This window comes from Phascolarctos cinereus, unplaced genomic scaffold (genome assembly GCF_003287225.1).
Source record: "Phascolarctos cinereus isolate Bilbo 61053 unplaced genomic scaffold, phaCin_HiC Scaffold_5;HRSCAF=322, whole genome shotgun sequence".
Classification (NCBI taxonomy): Eukaryota; Metazoa; Chordata; class Mammalia; order Diprotodontia; family Phascolarctidae; genus Phascolarctos; species Phascolarctos cinereus.
Genome location: NW_027555958.1, coordinates 378,429,636 through 378,449,410, shown reverse-complemented (window position 1 = coordinate 378,449,410; position 19,775 = coordinate 378,429,636). Strand labels below are relative to the sequence as shown.

Below are 19,775 nucleotides of genomic sequence, written 5' to 3'. Positions count from 1 at the left end.
TAAGTATATTGTATAATTTACCTATGTTTATATGTTGTATAATATATGTGAATGTGTATATGTTATATAATATACCTGTATTTATATAAGTATATATAAATAATATATATTATTATGTAGTGAGATGATTTTTAAAAAAGCTATTTAGGTGGGCTTTGTATAAAGCACTTCCCTGAGGGAAACTGACTCATTTCCTTAACAGTTAGGACAGGTGTGAAATATTTAATTGGACCCCAAGGGTTTGATTCACCCAGGCCTGCCAATGGGCAGAGAGCCAGAGGCACCCTGAAGCTAGAAGCTCAAACAAGTCAGTTAGGCTGTCAGGTCTGAAGCAAAGCAGAAAAGGCGGGGGAGGGCGCTGTCATGGATCCTCTCAAGTCAACACTCACCTCCACAAGCAGAGTCGAGTGGGACAGTGGATAAAAAACCACCCTCAGAGGCAGGAAGGTTTGGGCTGACCTCTGCTACATCCTGCCCGTGTAAGCCTGGGTGAGTGATTTAACCCCTCAGTGCCCCCAGTCAACAGCTGTCTATGAAGCACTTAATATGTGCCAGCTGGGGAGCTCAAAGCAGAAGGGGAAGAGGACGTGTAATACAAATACAAGCAAAAAGAAAGGTAGTGCCTGCCCTCAAGGAGCTTACATTTCAACAGAGGAAGACAACATACAAAAAGGAACTGAAAACGGGGGGAAGGGAGAATGTAGGATGACAGTACCCAGCACCATGGGCATAGTTTTGAATTCCATTAAATCAGGACGAGGAAGGGAATGAAGGCCAAATGGCCTTCACAAAATGGATGCTCCAAGAGGAATTCACCAATGGAAGAAATAGGAGCACACCTCATAGAAGGCTATTCCTGATGAGCAGTCACAGAGGTGGATGGCTATTACAACAAGGAGGCCCCAGGCACTCAGGGAAGTTCCAGGATAAGCCAGCAGTAAAGATGGCATGGTTTTGAGGTCCAGAAAGTAAGAAATGAGTCCAGGAAAAGAATGGCTACATATATAAGACTACAAATTACAGAATAGGTGACAATCACATTGGGAGAGGGAATTTCCTCATTGGAAAGTTTCTTATGTCCATTCACAGGTCTGGCCCAAATAAATAAGCAAAACTTTATGTTCCCAGGAGAAAGCATGACCCAGGTTGCTGCAGCCTAGATGGGGAATATGAGGTACCTTAGGCCCAGAAAGTTTGGCCAGATATGGTCAGATTAGAACATTTTAGAGTTAGATTCTAATCTTTATTCTATTTTATCTTTTCCCCCATTTGAGGAAGAAAGACAACTATAGCTGACATTTAGTTAGCACTATGAGATGTGCACATATTTTCATTTGATTCTCATTAATGATTCCCATTAGATTGTAAGCTCCTTGAGGGCAGGGATTGTCTTTGCTTCTTTTTGTATCCCCTGCATTTAGCACAGTGCCTGGCATATAGTAGGAGCTTGATAAATGCTTGTTAATTTGTTGACTTGTTGATTACAGTTCTGTGAGATAGGCAATGCAGGTATTATAGTCCCATTTTACAGATAAAAAACTGAGGCTTAGGTTTTCATAAGGTCAGAGATTGAGAGCCAGAAGAGACCATTAAGTCCAACCTTCCTCATTTGATAAAAAAGGACATTGAAGCTCAGAAAGATTAAGTGATTTGCCAAGATCACACAGCTATAGAGTTAAGTACCAGAAGTTAGGGGACTTACCCATATACAAACTCCTAAGAAGCACCAGGGCTAGAAATCCAATTCAGATTTTTCAAAATTTGAGTCTGGCACCCTTTCCATTTTGCTGTCTACTTTCCTAATAAAGTCCATTTGCAAATACAGGAAAACCTGACCTTGATCTTGGAACTGAGAGAACAGGTCATAGTAAGATATCATGGTAGCAGAAAAGTACCAGACTTTGGAGGTGTGGGGTTAAAATCTCAGCTGCCCCCACTTACTAGCTGGTTGACACAAGGAAAAAAAATCACTCAATACCTCAGTTTCCCCACCTATAAAATAGAGATAACACTTCTTGCACTACTGCACAAGGTTGTCTTAAGTGTGGTATAAATGTGAGCTAGTATTAGCATTGCCCCAGCAAAGCCTGAGTACTCTGGGGCCCATAAAATTGGCTTGTTTAAATTCTGAGTTTCGGCTTCCTTGCCTATAAAATAAGGACAGTAAACATTGTGTTACCTTTTTCATAGGGTTGTTGTGAGGGCAAGTGCTTTACACACTTTTTAAAAATCATATAATGTGGGGTGGGGGGGGGCCAAGAGAGCTGAGAGAATCCTGCCAGTCCAGAGGCTGCCCGAGGATCTAGTGGCAGCGATAGAAAGGGAGAGAGGATGGCAGTACCCTGCTTCTATGCTGGTTTACGCAGCAAGATGTAGCATATGTATAGAAGTTAGCATATATATACAACAGCTAGCATTTACAGAGCAGGTCAAGGCTTGCAAAGTGCTTTACAAATATTATTGCATTTAATCGCACAGTTACCCTGTCAGATAAGAGCTATTATTATCATCCCCACTTTACAAATGAAGAAAATGAGGCATACAAAGATCAGCTGACTTACCCAGGGTCACATAGCTAGTAATTGTCTAAAGCTGGATTTGAACTCAGGTATTCCTGTCTTCCAAGTCCAGCACACTATCAGGTTAGACCGGATCTGGGGTTTGACTGAGTGATGATGTCTTCCCTGTTGAGCAGTCATTTCTTTACATAGCCATGGGCCCCAACGCTCATCTTCCTGCCCGTCTTTCCGACCTACCTTCTTTTTCTTCCTTTACAGTTATTGAATCTACATTGTTCTGTGATGGAAAGAACAATATACCTGGAGTGAAAGAGTTTTGGGTTTGAGACCCAGCTCCAAAACTGTAAGGGACTGGAGACCATATTGTCCAACCCCTCCATTTTACAGATGAGATAACTGAGGCACAAGGAACATACGCAAAGTCCTACAGAGCTAGTCAGTGTCAGGGAGGGTTAGGATTAGAACTCAGGGCTGATTTCCAGTCTGAAATACCATGATCCCACACGCAATCCCATTCAAGTTCCTACTATGTGCACTGCACTATTACTTAGCTGAGACACGTTCTCATTGGTGACGCAATTCTTTGAAGTGTGATAATGAGAGCCATCATGTAGCAGCTGGTTTTCTTTTTCTTTTTCTTTTTCTAAATAGAATTTACTTTTTTTTCCAATTATATGGAAAGACAATTATAACATTCATTTTTAAAAATTGTTTGAGTTTCCAAATTTTCTTCTTCCCTCCCCATCTCCCTAAGACAGCAAGCAATTTGATGCATATGTCATATACATCAGATATATAGGTTATCCATGTGCAATGAGCAGCAGGTTTTCAAGGCCAGGATTGGAATAAGTCAATGAATAGGCAGCACACCCAACCTGAAGAGAAGCATTTATTTGGCCATAAAATACCTTGCCCAGCTCCTCCAAGTAGGAAGGGCAAAGTCTAGGCCAAGTTTAGGGGAGGAGAAGAGTCGTCCAGGGTGGTCAGAGGTAAGGAAACAAGCTCAATGAGGTTAAGAAATGGCAAAAATCACAGAGCAAGACTTCAGTCCCAGAATATGAGATGGGAAGGATCTTAGAAATAATCCAGTCAAACTCTTTCATTTTAGGGATAAGGAAACAGAGGCCCAGAGAAATGGGACTTGCCCAAGGTCACACACAGAACAAGAAGCAAAATTAGGTTCTTTAACTCCAAACCCAATGTGATCCAGAAGTCTGAACTCTTCTGTCTCTGCCCTTTGTTACCCACCTAGCATCGTCCTTGTTGTTGTTTTCAGCCTTCATTCTCCAAGAAGACCGATGACATCACAAGGGCAATATCTCCTCAGTCCTACAATGGGGATGTATTTCAATGTGGACCTTAGTACTGCCTACCCCACTGGTTTGTCATGGGAAAATCGCTTTGCAAACCTTACAGTACTATTTGAATATCAGTTTCTATTATTAATTTAATTCATCCTTCCGATTCGCTATCTCAGGAGAGATACCTTAAGAGTATGATATGCTATGATATGCTGGGGGGGAGGGGAGATAATAAGAGTCTATGCTTTATCTGATCATAATTTCTTATCCTTTATCTTTCCCTAAACCTTATGACCCTTAACCCTTTTCTTGACCTCTAATCCTATTCTTCATCCTCACCATAAGCACCATTCCCTCCAGTCCTCCAGTCTTTCCCACATCCCCACCTCTGTGCTGGCTATGCTCTCCTCCTGTCTCCATCTCAACTCCCTGGTGGATCAATTCTACTCTATATTCTCCTTCATCCTCCAGTCCTTTGCTATATCACTGATCCCAACTTGTCAAACTCCAACCCTGGATCACTCCCACTCTCTACCTCCTTCACTACTGTTCAGGCAAGGCTAAGAGGACCTGGAGTCACATCATTGACTACAAATTTGCATTTGTCTCTTAATCTCAACTAGGCCCTGATTGCATCAGGAAATCATTCAACTCCTCTCCATTCAATTCACTATCCCCATCTCCACAGCAGTCTTTCCAAATCTTTCCATCCTCTGGAAGTCTCCCTCAACACACCTTCCCTCCATCCCTCTCAGCTGAGGATCTCATTTCAAACTTCACACACACACACACACACACACACCCCTGAGGCCATTTACCAGGGCTCCCTCTTCTCCCATCCTCCTAATCTCGGATCACTCAGAAATCTTCCTCCATAGTCTCCTGCTTCACTGTCATCTCCCATGAAAAGGGAACCCTCCTTTTTGTCAAAGCCACTCTCACAAGCACCCTTGATCCAATTCCAGAAGATTCCTCACTCTATCATCTTCCTTCTCTAATCTTCAATCTCTCTCTGCTACTGGCTACTAACACATCCATGTCTCCCCCAGCCTTAAAAACCAAAAAACCTCACTTGATCCAACTATCCCTGCTGGCTACCAATTTATATCTCTCCTCCTCTTCTCAGCTAAACTCTTTGAGAATCTTGTCTAAATGAGGTACCTTCACTTCCTCTATTTTCACTCTCTTCCAAAATCTGTTCAGTCTAGCTTTTAACTGCGTCATTTAACTGAAAGTGCCCTCTCCAAAGTTACCAACAATCTCTAATTGCTTAATCTAAGGGTCTTTTCTCATTGCCCATCCTTCTTGACTTCTCTGCAACCTTTGACACTCTCGATCACCATCTTTACCTGGATGGACACTCTCTCCTCTCTAGGCTTTGGTGACGCTGCTCTGCCCTACCTGTCTGACCCATCCTTCTCAGTCTCCTTTGCTGGAACTGCATCCTGATCACACCCACTAACCAAGTGGGTCCCCCAAGGTTCTAGGGGGGGACCTAAGCCCACTTTTCTTCTCCCTCTATATTATCTCTCTTGGTAATCTCACCAGCTCCCAACTATCATCTCTATACAAATCATTATATGCAACCTAATCCCTCTTTTGATCTAAAATTGCACATCACCAACTGCCTCCTGGACATCTTGACTTGGGTGTCCTGTGGGCATCTCAAATCCTACGTGTCCGAAACAAAAAGTATTATCTTACCTCCAAATTAGCTCCTCTTCCCAAATTTTCTCGTGCCCATTCCCATCCTCTAAGTCTCCCAGGCCCACAACTTCTTTATCATCCCTGACTTTGCACTCAAACACATCTCCCATATCTAATTTATTGTCAAGTTTAGCCCTTTCTTCCTGCTCTCCACATTATACTGCCTCCCCCATAATGCAGGTCCCCACTACTTCACCTCAACTATTGCAATAGCCTTCTGTGTCATCTCCCTGCCTCAAGCCTCTCTCCACTCCAATCTATCCTCCACTCAACTGCCAAAGGGATTTTCCTAAAGAGTAAATTCTTGAGGCAGCTAGGTGGCACAGTGGATAGAGCACCAGCCCTGGAGGCAGGAGGACTTGAGTTCAAATCCAGCCTTAAACACATAATACTTACTAGCTGTGTGACTCTGGGCATGTCACTTCACCCCATTGCCTCACCAAAAAAAAAAAGTAAATTATTAATGGCTCCCTATTACCTACCTCCAAGATCAAATACAAAATCCTATTTGACATTATTTTATTTTTTATTGGATGAGTTCATCTCATTCACATTCGCAGTTATAATCACTGTGAATTTCCCTCCATCCTATTTTCTTCCACTTATCCTTCTTTCTCTTTTTTGCCCAGTCCCTCCTCAAAAGTCTGTTTTGCTTCTGACCACTGCTTCCCTTCATCTGTCCTCCCTTTTATCACTCTCCCTTCTCTTATTCCCTTCCCCTCCCACTTCCCGATTGGGCAAGATAAATTTCTATATCCAATCAATCCCTCTTTGAACCAATTCAGATGAAAGTGAGGTTCAAGCATTGCCCAACCCACCATCACTTTCTCCTCTACTGTAAAAGTTCTTCCTTACGTGTATGTGGCGTCATTTTAAAGATTTGGCTCCAAATTGGCCCCTTCCCACTCTTCTAGTCTTCCTACATTTTCTTCCCTTCCATGGACTCTAGCTATATTGAGCTTATTTGCTGCTCTCCAAACATGGCACTCACTTCCATCTCCTGAGTCCATGCCTTTTCACTGTTTTTTCCCCATGTCTGGAATGTTCTCCCTCTTCTGCCTTCTTCAAGACCCAGTTTAAATGTCACCTTCTGCAAGAGGCCTTTCCCAGCCCTCATCCACCCACCTCTAGGGCCTTCCCTCTGGGATTATCTAGATATTACCTAGCCTACAGAAAAAGGCCTGTTCATTTATCTCACTCTCCCCATCAGCAGGCTTCCATCTTCTCAGTCTCAGGTGTTCAGTACTAACTACCACTAACCATTCCACCTCCCCCTCTCCCCCAAAAGGAATGGCCACATCCATATTTGCCCTCTGCAGGGCCCTGATTGTCATCCCCATGAAAATATTCATATAATCAAGTATTGGTAGAACAGGGAACTAGAATTTAAGGTTTCTAAAACAGGCGTTTCTCCCAAGGGCCTGATGCCCTCAGGCAAGGCCTTAGGATCTCCATACATAATCTACGGTGAGTGTCTATTCCTGCTCACCTTCCTCCATTCCCCCCCCCCAACAACCAGAAAAACCTGTTCTGATGATTGAGCCAAGATAGCCACACACACACACACACACACACACACACACACACACACACACACACACACACACACTCTCTCTCTCTCTCTCTCTCTCTCTCTCTCTCTCTCTCTCTCTCTCTCTCTCTCTCTCTCTCTTTCTCATTATATGAATACATATAATGCTTAAGTTCTCATTCTAGCAACTCCCCTTCTTACCCCAGCCTGCTAATCATCCTTAGGGCTGAGAGTCTGGAGAACTAGGATGGGCATTCAGGTCTCTCCCTCACATGTGCCTTTATGTGGCTTTGGACAAATCCCTCAGCATCTCAGACCTCAAACCTTCCCCTGTGAATGTAAGAACAATCTGATCCACCCTTCCCTCTGATGAAAATAAGACTGACAAATATACTAATTCCTCTTTCACTCAGCATGTAATTATTCCGAGCATACTCTTTGCATAAGGTGTATTGGATACTGTTTGGACACAAAGCAGTGTAATGCATTAAAAGAAGGCAGTATCATAAAAATGGTGGCTTTGGTAGGAAAGGATCTGAGTTCAATTCTCAGCTCACCTGCTAGCTGGCTGTGTGGCCTTAGTTGAGATACTTCTCTACACCTTCTACTCCCTTCCAGGCCTCAGTTTCCTTGTCTGCAAAACTGAAGTGGTTAGACCACATGATTACTACAGTCTCAGCTCTAAATCAATAATCACTAATTAAACATCTACTGTATACCAGCCACTGTGTAGATGCTGAGGAGACAAAGAAAAAATCTGGAAACAAACACTGCCCTTGAGGAGTTTCCATTCTATCAGGGGCAATCTCATGTTTATTTCTGTGACTGTCATCCTTGATTTTAAGGTGGGAGATAGCCATGAAAGCTGCTTAAGAGCTCATCTGTCTGCTATTCTTGGCTAATAGGATCAGAGATTTAGAGCTAGAAAGGACCTTAGAGACCATCAACTTCAACTCCTCATTTTACAGATGAAGAAACTGAGGCACAGTGAGGTTAAGTGACTTGCCCAGAGTCACACAGCTAGCACATGTGTGAGGTGGGTGGGATCTGAACTCAGGTCTTCCTGACTTTGTGTCTGTTGCCCTATGCCCCATACCATATAAGCACTTTTCCCAACTAAATTGAAAGACAGTGGACACCTTTCTCCTCTTGAACGTCCTCCATGTATCCCACTTGCCTTCTACCTAGAACTATGCACAACGTAGGCCAGGGCCGCAGGTGCCTGAAAGCAAAATCCCCATAGACGGGTCAATAAGTGTTATTTTTACTGTGTCTGAGATGCTCCATCCTGGACTGTACTCCTAAACCCCAGCCAACCCCTTTTGAGCATAAATGCTCTCACCGGCAGGAACCCAAGAATGAATTCTTCCCTACCTGTCTCTCTGGCTCTTCATCATCCCTGAAGAGGAAAGGGGAGGGGACACAGGGCGTGCTCAAAACATCAGTGGTTTCTCTGTCCTCCCCTTCCCCCCAATCCCCTCTTCCCCCTCCTTAATCCTTCGTTGGTTCTTTTAATTCTAAGGCTGATTCCCCTAGTTGACCCCCCCCACATATCTTCTCTTTGGTTACCATGGCAACCCAGCTGGGTGACTGCCAGTTACTATGGCAACCCAGCATGGCCGCCAGGCTGCCTTGCTTAAGGAAGGTCAGGGGACCAGCCAGGCTACTGAGCAGCTGGGAAGTTGCCGGCAGGATTGGCCCAGGCTGGGGGTCTACATGAATGAGAGAACTAAATTCCCTGCTGTCAGCGGACCACCTCTTAAGATGCTAGTTTCCTGTGAGATAGACCCTCTAAGCCCAGTCTAGAGAAAAGAGAAGCAAGCAGAAGCAGCTGACTCTTTCCACTTCTCTCTGCCCGTCCTGGTCTCTCAATATTTTCCAGCACTGCTCCAAACATCTGTCCTCTAGGAAGACTTTCTAGACAAAGTAACACTCAATCTGTACCACCACTAATCCCTACGCACTTCTTCACTCTCCTCCTACTTCCCTCCCAAGGATCCATGTTTTGTGCTTTTTTTTTTTAATGCATCTTGTACTGGACTTGCAATTTCATAGATCTGGGTTCAAATCCCATCTCTGATACTTTACTAGATGGGTGACCACTCTAAGCCTCAGTTTCCTCATCTGGAAAATGGGGATCATAGTACCTCTAAGCATCTTACCTCAAAGGGCTGTTAGGATCATAGGATCATAAACATAGAGCCTTAGAGGTCACCGAATCCAAACCCCTCATTTTATATTAGCTCAAACTCAGAACTGAAGTGATTTGTCCAATGTCACCCAGGTAGTAAATGGCAGAGACTGGATATGAACCCTGATTCTTCCAAATAAAATTATGTATACAAATTACATATATATGAATAATTATATAAATATTGCTTTGTAAACTTCAAAGCAAGATTTAAACAGCTATTACCGTTGCACACATGCATACCTAGTCCATGTATCTGAATAAGGATAAATACACTTATAGAATCACTGAATGTTATAACTGGAAGGGACTTTAGAGATGTCTAGTCAATCGATCAAGCAATTAACATTTATTAAGTGCCTACCAAGTGTTAGGCACTGCTCTAAGCACTGGGGATACAAAAAAAGCAAAAGACAGTCCTTGCCCTCAAGGAGCTTACAGTCTAAAAGAGGTGCTTACAATAGAATAGTTCTGAACCTTCATTTTACAGAGGAAGACCCTGAGATCCAAAGAAATTGATGGACTCATCCATACAACTCCGCCTGCTCAGGCATATACAGACACATCCCTCCTGAACCTTCTCCCAGTGTACACACACCTGCACTTCTTTTGTGGATTAGCTCTGGTGATGTTTTCATCTGGGCCACCTTCCCTAGATCACAGGATCAACGAATTTTAGAGTTAGGCAGGACCTTAGAAATCATTGAATCTAGCCTTCTCGTTGTATAGAGGAGGAAATTGAGGCCCAGGCCACGCCAGAATTCTGATTCTACAGCCAATGCACCTTCCGTTACCCCATCACCACACTCTGACAGAGGAGGACTCATGGACATGTCATCATAATAGTTACTTAACTAAGACATAATATTGAAGATCTCAATTGTCTAATGTGCCCTAAAGCCAAACAGAGGTGACTTTTGGAGTATTCGATGTTTCATACAATCAGTGCCACTGTGGAGCATGGATGCTAGAGTTTAACCATGTGTATTCCAGACAGCCTTTAATTAATGTGAATCTCATCTCTCCTTTCAGACTGTAACCTCCCTGAGGACCAAAACAGGATCTTTATGCTCTATGCCTGGGAGATAGTCTGTGCTAGTCTCTACAGATCCTTCCCAGGGCTGGATAGGGGCGGTAGGGAAACAGGTTTTGACCCAATGTGGGAAAATTAAACTCATTAACAATGAGAGTTGTCCACAAATGGAAAGGATGCCTCTATAGAGAGGGAGTCAGAGAGAAGCATCAGCAGAAGCTGCATGATCGTTTGTCAGGAATATTAGATAGTGGATTCTTGGTCAGGGCAGCTAGATGGTACAGTTGATAGAGCTCCTGGCCTGGAATCAGGAACCCTGAGTTCAAATCCAGCCTCAGACACTTACTAGCTGTGTAACCCTGGACAAGTCACTTAACCCTGTTTGCCTCAGTTTCCTCATCTGTAAAATGAGCTGGAGAAGGAAATGGCAAACCACTCTGTTATCTTTGTCAGGAAAATCCCAAATGAGGTCACAAAGAGTCAGACATGACCGAAACAACAACAGTTTGGATAAGATGACCTTTGAGGTCCCTGCCAACCCTCAGAGGCTATGATTCTGTGATCCCTGAACTGCCCTCCTTGCCTCTCTCCTTAGCCTGCTTCCCCAAATCAAATTTCCCATCTCTATCACCCTGTAATGTATAGCACCCCACCTCTGGCTGTCCCCCATACACACCCTTCTCACCGCCAGCTCTCAGAATTCCTTGTTTCTTTCAATGCTCTGCTCTAGCAATACCTAAATGTGGTTTTTCCTGATCTCCCAGGGGTTGTTGCCTTCCTCAAAAATAAAATTAATGATCTTAATTATTTTGCAAATATCTTGCATATATGTATGTGTGTATGTATATATATATACATATATATACATACACATACGTATATACATATATACACGTGTATGTGTATCTAGACAGACAGACAGACAGACAGACAGATAGATAGATAGATAGATAGATAGATAGATAGATAGATAGATAGATAGTAGAGTCTCCCCTGTAGAATATAAGTCCCATAGCATCAGCGACCCCTTGGTTTTGGTCTCTGGGCTCCCTAGAACCTAGCAGAATGCCTAGCATGTCATAAATGCTTAAATGTCTGTTGGTGGCTTGGTTGCTTAGCCCATTGCCCCTCCATAGACCCTCATGAACTGGGAGTGAGATTAAAGCAGGGAAGACAGTTTCCCTGAGGTTTTATCCCAGCTCCATCACATTGGCAGAGCTGGCTGGTCTCCTGAGAATCCAGTTTACCTCCTTCCCAGCTGTGATTCCTTGGTCCTGCCCAAGTTACTCTCTACCTCTTTTCTTCTCTGCCTCTAGTCCCTCATCCCCCCCTTTCCTCTCCCTCCTTCTACCTCCCCACCCCCACCCACTTAGCCCTTATTATGAAGTGTTTAAGGAGAAAGTATCATGGACAAGCGCTCAGGAGACATTCTCAGGAGGCTGAGGTGAGAAAGGAAAATGTTCTAAGCAAGAGCAGACAGACTGTGAAAAGGTAGAGTCCAGAGATGACCCATTGTACGGAAGAAGCAATTCAATGGCCAGTGTTACTGGATTGTAGGGCATGCAGAGAGACGCTAAGTACAAAAAGACTGGAAAGATTGTAAGGGTCAGCTTTAAATGCCAAACAGGATTTCATATTTGATCTTGGAGGTAACAGGGAGTCACTGGAGTTTCTTGCATTGCTCTGACACTCTATAATTTTCAAAGAGTTTTTACCTATGGAGTAAAAATCAATCACTAAGCAACAAAGCGTTTATTTAACACCTGGGCAACCAGGTGGCAAAGTGAATAGGGTATTAGACCTCGAGTCAGAAAAACCTTAGTTCAAATTCAGCCTCAGATACTTATTAGCAGAGTGACCTGCCTCCATTTCTGCATCTGTAAAATGGAAATGATAATAGCACCTACCTCCCAATGTTGTTGTGAGGATAAAACGAAATATTTGTTTTTCAAAGCCTTAAACCGCTATATAAATTATAGGTAGTAGTGGTAATAGTGGTGGTAGTAGTAGTAGTGGTAGTAGTAGTAGTGGTGGTGGTGGTGGTAGTAGTAGTAGTAGTAGTGGTGGTGGTAGCAGTAGTAGTAGTGGTGGTGGTGGTAGTAGTAGTGGTAGTAGTAGTAGTGGTTGTGGTGGTAGTAGTAGTGGTGGTGGTAGCAGTAGTAGTGGTGGTGGTGGTAGTAGTAGTAGTGGTGGTGGTGGTAGTAGTAGTAGTGGTAGTAGTAGCAGTAGTAGTAGTGGTGGTAGCAGTAGTAGTAGTGGTGGTGGTAGTAGTAGTAGTAGTGGTGGTAGTAGTAGTAGTGGTGGTGGTAGTAGTGGTAGTATCACTATGTATAGGCAATGTGGTAAGCACTAGGCATAGAAAAACAAAGAATGAAACAATTCCTTCTCACAAGGAGCATACATTTTAATGAGAGAGAAAACAAGTCCGTTAGATAAGCATATACAGATTAAATACAGACAGAATAAATATGAAGTAATTCAATCCTAGGTAGCCTGAGAGGGAGCACACTCATTGATAGAGATCAGGGAAGGCTGCCTGTGACTCTTGAGCTGGGTCCAGAAGGAAGAGAAGGATTCTATGAGGCAGAGGTGAAGAAGAGGCGTGTATCAGGCATGGGGTACAGCCAGCACAAAGGTGCAGAGATGGGAGATGGGGCATCACATCTGAGAGACAGACAGGGGGCCAGTCTATCTGGATCACACAGGGAAGCAGTCAGATTAATATACTATGAAAATGAAAATATGTTTTGTGACTAGGTTTTATATGGCTCTAAACGCTAAACAGGAGAGTTTATCCTAGAGGCCAGGGGGAATCATTGTAGTTTATTGAGGAGGAAAATACCTGCACTATGGGAAGATCTGCACTTCAGGAAAATCCCTTCAGCAGCAGAGTGTAGGATGGGCTGGAGTGACCTGAGGAGGGAGATCAGTCAGCAGGCTGTTGCAATAATGGAGGTGAGAAGTGAGGAGGGCCTGGACTAAGGTGGGAGCTGCATGAGAAAAGAGGAATCGTAATAGAAGTAGAAACAACAAGACTTGGAAATGAATTCGATACATGCCAGCGCCAGAGCTCGAACCCGGGTCTCCTGAATCAGGAACCAGCCTATCCCCACCACATTCTGTTGCTTCTCATTGGGGCTAATTGGGAATACAAGCTGCCCCTGGACAATCTCACCAACACTAATGAAGGGGCTGGTACCAAGGAAAATCAGGAAATTATCCCCACTGCCAAGAAGCTTGGAAATGCTAAACTAATGATTAGGACCAAGCCAATTAATAATAATAATAATAATAATAATAATAATAATAATAATAATAATAATAATGGCTAATATTTATATAGCGCTTGAAAATGTGCATGTTGTTGTCCAGGCATTTTTCAAGTCATGTCTGACTCTTCATGACCCCATTTGAGGTTTTCTTGGCAGATATACTGGGGTGGTTTGCCATTTCCTTCTCCAGCTCATTTTACAGACTAAGAAACTGAGGCAAACAAGGTTAAGTGACTTGCCCAGGCTCATACAGCTAGTAAGTGTCTGAGGCCAGATTTGAACTCAGGTCTTCCTGACTTCAGGCCCTGCACTCTATCCACTGAGTGCTATTATGAACCCCATTTTACAGAAGAGGAAACTGAGGCTGAGAAAGGTTAAGTGACTTATTTGCTCAGGGTCACACGCAGCTAGTAAGCATCTGAAGCAATATTTGAACTCATCTTCCTGACCCCAAGTCCAACTGTGCTACCCCAGCTGCCTCTAAAACAAAGGGGGTACACTCAATGGTCTCTGAGGCCCCTTCAGGGCCTAAGTCTCCTGCTCCCATGATCAATGCCATTCTGTCGTGGAAAGAAGACTGTAGCCAGGGTCAGAAGAAGAGGGTTTGAGTCCCAGGTCAGCCAATTGCTAGGCCGTAGCAGTGGGCACATTTGCCTCTCAGAATCCTGGTCTCTTCACCTGTAACTCAGAGACTTGCATGCCCTCAGTCACAGGGTGGTTGTGCAAAAAGCTCTTTGTAACCCATTAAGTAAGTACTCCAGCTAGAGAGGAACTAGGGGTGACCCAACGTCTTGGTGCATGTGTAAGCTTTCACTATGAAAACACCAAGACTGCAGGGACACCCTCTGTTATCATCACTATTAGAGCTGCCTTGGTTCACAGACAGAGCAGGAAGCTGCCTGCCCAAAAATATACCTCCCCTGCTGATCAACTGCTCTATCTGAAGTTCCCATCATTAGTCACCCCTTTAAAAATAGACCCTCACATTCAGAGATGGCATTACAATTTTCAAATCCACTATTTCAGGCGGTCCTCACACCAACCCTGCAAGGCAGACAGGACAGGTATTATTACTACCATCTTACAGATGAGGAAGCTGAGACTCTGAGAGGTTGTGTGGGTGTGTGACTTGTCCAAGATCACAGAGATTGTCCTTGAAGGCAGGGCTAGAATGGAAGTCTTTGGCTCCCAGGCCTGTGTGGTATTTTATGACATGACCCTCCCTTCAATTAAAGCCCTGATTCCACAGGTATGCTACTACATGCTTCTTGACCAGTTTCAGTCTCAGAGAATAGAGGCTAAAATCAGCTTCCTTCTTTTTTGGTAGAGGTGGGAAGCCACAGGTTTGTCATAGTGTATACAATGTCAAAAGTGGTTGGTCTATCAGTTGGTTTTGCTTAAAGCTGTCTTTTATGTTTGGTTTTTTTTTGTTTTATTTTGTTGTTTTAACAAGGAAGGGTTCTGTGGAGAAGTAGGATGTATTAAGAAGGTATTAGTATTAAACAAAACCTAACTAAATATATAATTTTTTAAAAGTACACATATTCCCAGAGATAGCTGGGAATCTATATATTCTAGCCTTTTCTTATACGTACTTTTTTTTTTAACAAGAACTATGATTTCAGTGATATAAAGAATTCCCATTGAGGAAATAGTCTCTATCAATACAGACTGGTACCTGTTCTGCAATTTACAATCTTAGAGAGTGGCCTAACAGGCGTGTGCTGGACATGGTTAGGCTGGACCCAGTTCAAACCGGTAGCTCCCGAGAGCCACTTGTTAAATTTTCAATGTGAGCATTTACGTCTCGGAAGTCAGCAAACACAAATCAAACTGATTTATTGTGTTTGCTTATTGTCTAGATTTAAGAAAAGATGGAAAAAATATAAATAATGCAGATTGAACTCTGAAGTGTGCCCTGTACCTCCAAAGAGCCAGTTGTTAAACTTTTACCAGCACTCTGCCGGATGTCTAGGTTACTAAGAAGTTAAAAGACTTGCCCAGAGTTGGGACTTGAACCTCATTCTTTCTGGCTCTATCTACGTCACCACATTAGCCCAGATTAATCAGCAATAAAAAGACCAAGACCATAAAGAAATAGGACATAGGCCTATGAAGTTTTGATACGCTGTTCAGTCATTTTCCAGTCGTGTCTGACTCTCTGTGGCCCCTATTTGGGGTTTTCTTGGCAAAGATACTGGAGTGGTTGGCCATCTCCTTCTCCAGCTCATTTGACAGATGAGGAAACTGAGGCAAACAGGGTTAAGTGACTTGCCCAGCGTCACACAGCCAATAAATGTCTGAGGCTGGATTTGAGCTTGGGTCTTCCTGATTCCAGGCCCAAGACCCTATCTGTCCCACCTAGCTGCCCCAAAGAAAGGGGGAAGAAAAGGTCTAGAGAAAAGAAAAAAAAAAAAGAAAAGGTATAGAATAACTTTGCCAAGGATGAGCAGACTAGGGTGAAGCAATCACAGTGGGGAACTTTAAATGGTAAAAGGGCAGCATGCCAAACTGGACTCCTGAGCAGGAGTAGTAATAATAATAACAATAATAACACATTTAGGGGCAGCTAGGTGGTAAATAGATAGAGCACCGGCCCTAAAGTCTGGAGGACCTGAGTAAATATCCTACCTCAGACCAAAAACTTGACACTTACTAGCTGTGTAAGACCCCAATTGCCTAAAAAATAATAATGATTACAACACATTTATAACGCACTTACTATGTGTCAGGCACCGTGCGAAGCACTTCATAATTATTTGATTCTCACAACCACCTTGACAGAAATAAGTGCTATTATTGTCCCCATTTTACAGATGAGGAAACTGAGGCTGAGAAAGGTTAAGCGACTTGGCCAGGGTCACACACTTAACAAGTGTCTAAGGCTGAATTTGAACTCAGGTCTTCCTTACTCCAGGCCTAGGGCTCTATCTATCCCACCCAGCTGCCTTTAAGTAGCCAGATAAAGAACTCAGAAATGGTGAATGGAGCAAGATGTGCTAAGCAGTCTTGTGGAATACTTTTTAGCTTTTCCTAGGGTCAGCCCTGTCTGCCAACTTCCCCTGTACTCTTCTCTCCCTAGCTTTCTGTCAAAATGTTTGTTAATCTTTTTAGAAGATCCCTGCAAAAGTCATTCTCATCCATCTCCCTAACTCAAGGGAGCATCACCCCTTACCCAATACAGACAGAGAACACCCTATCTTGAAAAAACCTCCAGAGAGAAATCTTCTGCAACCTCCATTCATTACTAGCTCCAGAGGTTCACACCCTGGAAGTTGGGAAGTGCTTCTTATGGTCTAACCTCAGACTCTCCTGCTGCAGCCTCAGTCTGTTCCCTGTTTGGTTTTGTTTCCCCAAAGAAAAGGGCCAGGACAGAGCTACTGAGTCTTCAGGGTAGGCTCAGCACCAGCTCTAAATAGATTCCCACCTCCTCCCCCTTCTCACTCTCCTCCTTGGGGCCCCAGAGCTGAATGGTTCACCTGGAATAGTCAATCAGAGGGACGGGCTCTCTCCCTTGCAGGAAGTGGAGCCATACTGTGGGGAGTAGAGAGGCTGGCTTCTCAGCTGGCAGCCCTGCTCTCACACATGAGCATCTTTTGTAATTATTTCATTCACACTGAGAGGGATGGATGCAATTCAATAAGCCAGACAGACACGCAGAGAAAATCAGAGCTCACTCCATCCTCTTTCAATTGGAGACAGGCAAAGGCATAACCTGGCAGTAAAGCCCCTATTGTCTCGCACTCGAGTAATAACCAGCCAGGATTAATTACACCTCAGTAATAACTCGCTTATCACATCTCTGCTGACTGGAAAGCCCAGGACTTTCAGTAATTCATATTCACAGTTCAGCATTACGTGCTGTTGGGGTGAGAAGGAGAAATTAGCTCAAGACACAGGTTTCATTTAGAGATACTGGCTGGGGTGGGATTCCCCTTCCCCTTCCCCCATCCCCAATTGGCTCTAGTCTGTCCCGGCTTCTGCCAAAGAGGTTCCACTGTATTTCAGTGCTACCTCCTCATTTCCCCTCCAATGGCATCAGAGCCTCTGTGGTTACTGAAATGCAGTTGCCTCTGGGGTGGAACACAGCAGCTCGAATGATTATGTAACACAAAGTAGAAATTCTCTTCATTCCCTCCTCCCCTTACCTCTCTGAGATGTCTCAAAGCCTCTAGGAAACATACATTCTACCACCAAATCCTGTAACCTAGGGATTTCTAGAACAGGTGCAAATCCCAAATTTTCTAAAGCAGGTCATACATGGTAGGCCATAAGAGAGTCTCATTAAAGCTGCTAATGACCCCCAGAATCTTGACTACTATCCACATGTCAACCAAATTTCCCATCCCCCATACCAACCAAGCTCAGCCTCACCCCTTCCATTGACAATGAGGGTAAAGAGAGTCACTGGGGATTTAGGAAGGGCTGGAAAGCCTTATGACCAAGTCCCTTTAATGACATGGAGTCTACACCTTCTCTATCAAAGCTCACTTCACTATCCTTGTATCCTGAGCTTTTTTTCTTTACCCCTGCTCCCATAAGCCAATTTTTTTTTCTTTCTCCCTTTCTCCAGGTCTCCTGATTCCTAGATAAAAAGCCCCTGGCAGCCTCTCCTCCCCCACTGTCCTTACTCTCCTTTTTCTCTTTCCCTTTCCTATCTTGGCTCCTCTCCCCTCCCCCTAGATCCCTTCTCCTGTTACTTTATAGCCCTTCTTCACTTCCAGCTTCCCCACCCAATGAACCCCAAGGCTCCAACCAGCACTCCCATGACTTCATTATGGTCAACTCTATCCCTTTACCTAGACCCCCAGCCCCAACCCTGTCAATTGCTCAGATCCTTCAAGGGCCACCCCCAGACCTCAAGGATCAGGGCAGATTGAGGGAATTTATGAGACCTGGGTCCTGGCATTAACAACTTACAGGAGGGACATCCCTCCCTCGAATGCTGAGATGGTCTCTGAGCACTGGGCCCAGCCCAAATAAGATAGGCACCTGTGCCATCCTGGAGGGCCCAACTGAGGACCCAGGAACCTCACAGCCTGAAAGCCGCCTCCACCTCGGAGCTTTCTATATTTAACGCGTCTTCCCCCAGGGGGCTATAATTAGCATCTCCAGCCTCCATGATCCCCAAGAAAAGCTGCCAGGGATGAGAACCCGGCAAAGTGGCATGTACCGCAGTGCACAGTCGAGCTCTCTCCATGCCAGGGAGCTGCCAACCCAACTCAGAACTCAACCCTCGCCCCCCCTTCTCCCGACACATACACACACACACATACACAGAGAGAGAGAGAGAGAGAGAGACACGCACGCACGCACCATCTCCTCTTTGATGCATCAAAACAGACTCGGACTCACCGGTTCTGAGATGAGAGCCCGCGCTGAATGAATCTTTATAGCTCTCCAAGCATCCCAGCACCCCCTCCCCCAAGCTCGCTCCAGCTTCAGCTCAGCTCCAGCCAGGTCGTCCACCCCCAGCTCCCCGGAGTCTCCTCCCCTCTGAAGAGCAGAGCTCGGGCTCAGAGGGCTGGCTAATCAGTCATCTCTGTCTCCCGGCGGGTGCCTGGCGCGGCGAGAGGATGCTGCTGTAGCTGCTGCAGGATCCAGCATCTTTCCCAGGCTGAGGCAGCTGGGCATGCTCATGGGCCCCCAGCGGGGATTTGAGAGCCACGTGATTCTCCCTCCCCGAGCTGTCACTTAGGATCAGGAGTAAATAGTCCCCCGAAAATGTTTAACTCTGTCCAGCCCGGCCACAAGCTGATTACCACCCATGTTGCCTAGGGAGAGAACGGGGCGGATCAGCTCAACTTCACCAGCAGCAAGATCCGAGGGGCCTGGATGACCAGGAAATTGTGCCCTCGGACCGCAGGGAGGCTAATAATTAATAAAAGCAATAATAAAAATACCTAGCATTTCTATAGCACCTACTGTATGCCAGGCACTCCGCTAAGCACTTCACAAATATCTCATTTGATCCTCACAACGACCCTGGAAGGCAACTGCCATTATCTCCATTTTACAGATGAGGAAACTGAAGCAAACAGATTAACGACTTGCCTAATGTCACACAGCTAGGAAATTTAGGCATTTTCTCAGTGGAATCAGCTGCATTTTTGCATTTTCTGGTGACAGAGGGTGGGAATCTAAAAGCTATCTGGTTGTCTGGCATCATGGGAATGGACCCAGTCTGCTGTGGCAGTCAGATAAGCCTGCTACTGGTCCCA

General features: G+C 44.5%; 1 protein-coding gene across 10 annotated transcripts in view; it reads right to left on the bottom strand.

Moving 5' to 3' along the window:
* PLEKHA6 (pleckstrin homology domain containing A6) overlaps positions 1-19,775 on the bottom strand; it is a 208,985-nt gene that overhangs the window by 164,768 nt on the left and 24,442 nt on the right. The window contains exon 1 of one of the 10 annotated variants that reach the window (XM_078156397.1): positions 18,910-19,169. The exons of the other annotated variants lie outside the window; for them this stretch is intronic. The gene's annotated coding sequence lies outside the window, so the exon portion shown is untranslated. Of the gene's footprint in view, positions 1-18,909; positions 19,170-19,775 lie in introns of those variants that run through there. 10 annotated transcript variants of the gene reach the window in all.